This window comes from Microtus oregoni, unplaced genomic scaffold, assembly GCF_018167655.1.
Source record: "Microtus oregoni isolate MIOR12 unplaced genomic scaffold, Mior012 000071F_ref0000514, whole genome shotgun sequence".
Classification (NCBI taxonomy): Eukaryota; Metazoa; Chordata; class Mammalia; order Rodentia; family Cricetidae; genus Microtus; species Microtus oregoni.
The window spans coordinates 8,067,591-8,074,924 of NW_024543978.1; the positions used below are offsets into that span (position 1 = coordinate 8,067,591).

The 7,334-nt window shown below is 42.6% G+C and overlaps 1 pseudogene; it reads left to right on the top strand.

Moving 5' to 3' along the window:
* Positions 1 to 1,821: 1,821 nt before the first annotated feature.
* Positions 1,822 to 2,406, top strand: LOC121440882 (annotated as a pseudogene).
* Positions 2,407 to 7,334: the final 4,928 nt, after the last annotated feature.

Genomic DNA, 7,334 nt, shown 5'->3' on the forward strand with positions numbered 1-7,334 from the left:
CACAGAAATCCTGCATGACATCAGCACCGTTCTGCATCTCCATGAGGGAAGCTCAGACTTAGACATGAAATCAGGTGACTATTATCTCATGACACCTAGCAACTAAATCCTGTTATGCCACATTATTAGAAATGTCTTTCAGAAACTTGTACTGCAAAATATAGTGATGTCCATGAGGGATCACCAAACACTCATTTGCTCTAGGTCAACAAACTTCAAAATTCAAAATAGTTTATTTATTTATATAAATTTAACTTCTCCTTGGACATAAGTTTATTATACAAGATGACCATATTGACAGCAAGCATAAAAAATACAAAAAAAATAAATAAATCAATATAGTGCTTAACAAATACATCATCTGACCTGGCGAGAGAATATTTTATTATCTTCACTGAAGACACAGTCTAGTAATCCCTAGGTTCTGCAGGTTGGACCCAATCATTCTGGTCAGTTTGCCAAGGAGAAAGCTGTAATCCTATTTGTGAATCTGATTGGCTACTGGGAACTTGGGCTGGTTTTCAGGCACACAGTTTGTTTACTTCTAGGAATAATAATTGTTTTGCATCTGTGGCAGGGAGAAATTTACACAGCTCATCGCCAGAGAAAGTTTATTGGAAGAAATAATCTGTGAACTAGATCTCTGATTCCAGGGCCTTGTGGGAGTTGAGATTTATATTGTGTGATTCGATAAGCATTGGCATTTTCATTTTGTTTGCTTATCAGCTTGATACCATCAAAAGAAAAAAATTTAAAAAAAAAAAACCTCGATATTGGGGATGGGCCAAAGCTTCTGAATAAACGTAAAATATAAAGTCATAAGGCAAAAAAATCATTTAAATTAATAAAAAAAAACTAGAACCACAAGGTAAAAAGAAGCAAGCATATGCAAAATAAGCATTCTTTGAATATATACCGATGCCTTTTTTTAAAACTTACTATATAAAATTATAAAAGTTAGTCATACAGTACATTGGCTTTAAAACTAGCATTCTTTTCTTAAAGGATTTATTTTGCATTTAATTATGGGTACGTGTGTAGGTATATTGGGCATGGAGCTGCAGATGGTTGAGAGCCACCTGGCATGGGTGTTAGGACTCCAAGGAGTCCTCTGTGAGAGTGGTTTATACTCTAAAGTGCTGCGCCCTCTCTCCAGCTCCAAACTAACACACTCCACACTTTCCTGAATTTCATAAAGCAAAGCCGCTGGCTACCCTAGGACAAATGATGGATAAGTCATAGCTGGATAAAGATACAGACACGGAGATGGACAGCAGGCTAGGCTAGATAGGAGGTGACGAGTGGACAGGTGGAATGCGGTAAGATAAAACAGCTGTACGTGTACACGTTAACAGGATTTGTTAAACAGCCTGCTGAAATCTGATCAAGGTAAAAATGCATTCCTTTGGAGGTTCTGACTGACACAGGATACGGAAGCAATGTGGTCCTGCTGCGGACATTGGGGAATATAGGGGGACAAGGACCATGGAATGCTAATCTCTGCATTTACAGAAGTTTTGCTGCGAGTGAATAAAATTTCCCAGAACGCAAACAGACATGTGGTGATCTCACTGACCCCTTAGGGCTAGATTGGCAGCCGCCGATTATAGGCTTGACACGTGGTGAGCTTACATGTTTGAAGCACGTTAATCACTATGCTCCTTCTTCCCGCTCCTCACTCGACATAAGGATGCTGCAGAGACAAGGTCTCAAGTATTTTCTCTCCACCGTATTTGTTTCTTTTCCAAACTGGCCTCATCAACTCATTAGAAAATGATTCTTTAAATGATCTTCTCATTAAAAAATAATCGGGGAGACCCAAAGGGGAATTGAAGGAGACCGGCGGCGCGGCTGAGGGCACCTGATCAGGGTCGGGGCTGCCGCCGTCATGCCGGGGATAGTGGAGCTGCCCACTGTGGAAGAGCTGAAAGTGGAGGAGGTGAAAGTCAGCTCAGCTGTGCTTAAAGCCGCAGCCCACCACTACGGGGCTCAGTGCGACAAGGCCAATAAGGAGTTCATGCTATGCCGCTGGGAGGAGAAGGACCCCAGCCGCCGTCTGCAGGAGGGCAAGCTGGTCAACAGCTGTGCGCTGAGCTTCTTCAGGCAGATCAAGCGTCACTGTGCAGAGCCTTTCACAGAGTACTGGACTTGCCTCGATTATTCCAACACGCAGATGTTTCGTCACTGCCGCAAACAGCAGGCCAAGTTTGACAAGTGTGTGCTGGATGAACTAGGCTGGGTGTGGCCAGACCTTGGAAAGCTGTCCAAGGTTACCAAAGTGAAAACGGATCGCCCTTTACCAGAGAACCCTTACCACTCAAGACCGAGGCCGGAGCCCAACCCTGTGATAGAGGGGGATCTGAAACCCGCCAAGCACGGCAGCCGATTTTTTTCTGGACCATGTAAAGACGGGTCAACACGCACCCAGATGGCAGCTGATGGAAACACCCATGCCGCTCGCGTGTGCTTTCCTGGATCAGGGACGTTAACGAAAAAGTTAATTTATGTGACTTGGCAGTTATTCTATACATTTCCTGTCGATTAAAATTTTAAAGGAAAAAAAATAATCTATATTTAATATTTTTTGAGACAGGGTCTCATGTAGCCCAGGTTGGCCTCAAACTCTCTATGTAGCCACGGATGCTTTGAACTCCTGCTGTTCCAGCCTCCTCCTCCTCCTAAGCCCTGACTTGCAGGTACTGTGTTTCTGTGTCTGGTTTCTGCAGTGCTGGGATTAGAACCGAGACCTTCGTGCATGACAGAGAAGCCATCTACCAACTAAGCTACATCTGCAGCCCTGTACCTGAAATCTTCACATAAATACTCATTGTTGCTCCTCCACGGTCTGTCCTTCACCATCCACTAGAATTACTAATGAACATACATCTGTCTCAGCCCACCCGCAACACCTCTTGGTGGCTATAATCAATTCAGTTTGGTTTAGTCTCCTTTAGGGCACTCCAGGCATTGTCAAGGTCCAAAGGTGGCTTATGAAATAGGACCACGATGTTCCCAGGCACCCACCGCTACACCCATTCTAAGGTTACAGAAGGGAGGTGATCAAACTCTCCACATCACTCCCTGTCCAACACCAGCCTCTGATGCCCTATGGCTAGAGGACTCACCCTCTCCTACAAACTTCTAGTTTTTTCCATCACACCAAGAGGTCTAAGCTTCCATGAAGCTTCCTTAAAGAACTTGTAGGGTTAAGCCAGCCCCTTTAGGGGGCGGGTTTGCCTCGGGCGAATGTATACTGATAAATCAGGCGTGTGGGAGGCGGCTTGTCCCTTTTTTCCTGCCTCCTGTGCTACGCGGGAACCTCGGTTCTGTAAGTTTATTTAGTCATTAAAGCTGTATATATTCTTTAATATCTGCCTTACATTTATTTACGCCGATACATTTGGCGCCCAACGTGGGGCTTTGCGGATACCCACCCCAAATCGGAGGCTCCTGGGGGCGACCGCTCCCAGCGGTACCTCCTCCCTGGAGGTCTCCCTGGGTGCACAGACTGTACCCTTTCAGCACTGCGCCTTGCCGGTCCGACTAAGGCTGCAGAAGCAGCTGAGATTCTGAGCGACTCGATTTTTCCTGGTGCTTGCTAGAAAGTCAAACCGGACGGGAGAACTAGCACTCCCTGGCGGTTTGGAATCGGCCAAGTCTGTGCGCCCCACCCTGCCCTTGGCACAAGCGCCTCTGTAACAGCCTCTGTAATCAGTCTCTGTTCCCTTCCCACCTCCGCTGATGCTTGGATCACGTGACAGCGGCCCTGAGAGCAAGCTCAAAAATGCCGGCATCCCTTTGATTTGTTCACTTTGGCGGCTCTCTCTCTGTTCCTTTTCTGGCCCAATTGCTATTTATCAGCCTGGGGTCTGCTCCAATTTTTTTTTTTGAGTCATTTATTTCAGACTTAGGCCACGTGGACTCAAGTGGACTCTTTCGCCACCACTGGCAGGAACCAGTCATTGCAGGGAACGACGGCTGCAGAAAGACATTGGATAATGGAAAAGTCTGCTGAACTAAATCAACCAGTTTATTTCAAGGATGTGCTGACCTCACAATGGAAGCTAGGAGATGTGCTGCGTTGGGGAAAGGGTTTTGCTCTTATCTCCACGGGTGAGGAAAAATTATGGATACTGTCAAAATTAATAAAGGTTCAGTTTGAAGATGAGAAGTCACTTGGAAAAGATAAATAACAATTCATTCACAAGGATGGCGAGCATACTGAGGGTAAGGATTACAGATAGGTTGGGCGCAGGGTTCTTTTCTTATCTCCACAGGAAAATACTCATCTTCAAAGAATTTAAGGGACCCTGAATATTTAATTACTGATGGATGGAAAATAGTTACGACCCACTAAGGATCAACAATAAAATTCTATACATTCTATAAGTATTGATTTTATATATATATATATATATATATATATATATATATATGTTTTATTGAACACTTCTTTATAAATGTGTAGAGCTGGTTTTGGAGTTGGACTATGGCTCAGTCCCTCTTCAATTCCAAGCCTGTTGATAAGAGATATTTCAGAGTTTTTGTCTCAGGTCAGGAGCCATGAAATGGGACAGAATAAGAATAATTTTATACTTGATAAACTTTCTTTGCCTTTCCTCATATCTGTGTCTTTCTTTATATGTCAGTATATGTCCTTGTTGTTAATGTTTAAATTTCCCATAACAAGCAACAAATTTTCCTACAGTAATCTTTGAAGTTTCCAGGATGAAGATGGGGCCCCACAACATCAACTCAATCCGGTTTTTATGACGTCATGAATATTTTTTTAAGCGCTAATATTAGACCTGTTTTTTGGTACCAACTGCATGAGACAATTTCAAATGATGCACATTTTTGACAACACTCTGGTCGGACCTTCTCAAAACGCTCAGAGACTAGTTATAATTTTCTTAGGTCAAAGGTTAATTTGGGATTTTTACCATCATTTGCTTTCACAGGGGCCCCTAAGAAGAACCTCGCCCCCATGTCAGCTAGAAGCAATCTAAGAGGACAACGTCCCCTCTCCCAACAGAGTTTGCCCACAGGGTTAGGGACATCTTTTAGTGGTTGGTTTAGGGTTGTGGGGATGGGGAGATATTGTATGGAATTAGGGGTATATTCAAAAAAAGGGGGGATTAACTGGTTTGATGGGATGATTGGTATTTGTGACTTACTGTTTTTAGAAAATTATATTGGTACTGTTTCTTGTATATTGATATATTGAATGTGAGTGTTCCTACCTCTATTTTTGTATAATAGTATGCTTATATTGTATTGATACATCTACCATATCAAAATATATATTTCTACCTCTGATACTATTTATGTAATAACATTGTTTACATTTGATATGTAATGACATTGTTTACAGGTGAAGATCATTGTCTTCATATATTGCACAGTTGTTTATTCTCTTAGTTTTCAAATTAGATAGGTATTGAGAATTATATGTTTGTCATATTTATTTTTAGGTTAATCAGGTCTTTTAGATACATAGAGATTATATTTAGTATAGCTAGTATAATCTTCAGCCTCTTTGAAGAGCTGTAGAAAATGGCCTTTAATCTAACCTAGAATTCTGTGCCAACGAGACACAATTACTCCTGGCAACGCCACTCTACTCCCAAGAGAACGTTGAGCATCAAAGACACTCCACTGGGAGCTTGTCTTCTTGGCAGAACTGGCCTTTGGGTTAAGAAAAGCCCATACCTCAACTACTGACTAAGATATGAAACAGGATTGTCTTATCTTGCCAAGACAGGGTAGGATAATTCTAAGAAAGTTCCTTGCATTTGATAATGGTATGTCAGTTATGTTAGGCCTTAGCCAAAGTTGGTTGACTCAACATTGCAAACGAGACTTTGGGTGATTGCCCAGGTAGTCAGTTGTCTCTGTCATTTGTTGCACATTTTGGATATCTCTCATTTGTTAAGTAATATTTATTCCCTTCTCAGATCTTTGAAGGAGTTGAAGATTATTTAATTATAGTTACTCTCTACATTATTTAGACTCCTTGAGATAGAATGTCTAGCAAAACTTTTGTTCTCAATATTGTTTGTTATATTTACCATTTGTTATTATTGTTTATATTTATATTTGGTTTAGTTCTGTCTTATTTAGACAAAAGGGGGAGATGTAGGGTTAAGCCAGCCCCTTTAGGGGGCGGGTTTGCCTCAGGCGAATGTATACTGATAAATCGGGCGCGGGAGGTGGCTCGTCCCTTTTTTCCTGCCTCCTGTGCTACGCGGGAACCTCGGTTCTGTAAGTTTATTTAGTCATTAAAGCTATATATATTCTTTAATATCTGCCTTGCATTTATTTACACCGATACAAGAACTCTCCCCTAGCTTCAAATGCAAAGGCACCCCCATCCTGCCTGGATGCAAGCCGCTCCATCCCTCAAGCCACTTGATCTTCTGTTTGTTATTTGTTACCATCTGGACATCAGTGGTTTCTATCTTTGCATGCTTGTTTTCTTGCATTTCCTTTATTGTCTGAAGGGCAGCACCCAAAGCCCAGGGCCTCATCTCCCTATTCAGCTGCATCTTCACCTGGAGCCCAACAGGCACGCCAAGAACTGGACTGTCCTGTCTTCACAGGTGAGGAATATATCATGAAAACCACTATGTGTGGATCCCTGTGTCGAGCACAGACTTGGGAACCCACACATGAACATTTTTCATCTTCTTAAAAGTCTCCCATCAATCCCCAGAGAGAGACTCTTGGCGACCTTTATGGATGAGCAAACTCAGGCTGAAGGGGAAGGGCAGCCGCACAAAACAACACTAGATTCTATATTCTCTGTCCCCCCAAAAAAATGTACATAACTCATTCAAAGCCATTCCCCAAGGAAGACCAAAATAATTGCAAATTAACCCAACAATATTAAAATGAGGAAGATTCACAATGAAATCTCTGAGACTGACTTCAAAATAAAAAAGTGGAGTCCTTTGTCTGGAAGACAGGGTTAAAATTATAACACTAGAACATTAAACTGGGGAGGGGGTCTTCTAAGCACGGGGTGATTGCCCAGACTGTATGCCCATGGAGGCAGCCCTGGAAACATGGGTTCATCCTTCATGGCAATTAACTCCAAAGGGAGGATGCTCATGGGAGCCTGTGAATGTTTATCAAAAAATTATGCAAATGTCTTTCTGATAGCACCACATGCTGCTTTCTCCTGGCATGTCAGCCATGCTGGTTAAAGTCCGCAGGGATTTGAAACACAGTGTTCTGCGGTCACTGGCATCCTTCTAATTCCAAGTTTCCAGTTTGGAAAAGGAAACAGAATAATTGTGTCTGCTGATGGCCTCTCCTCTGTGTACCCCCAT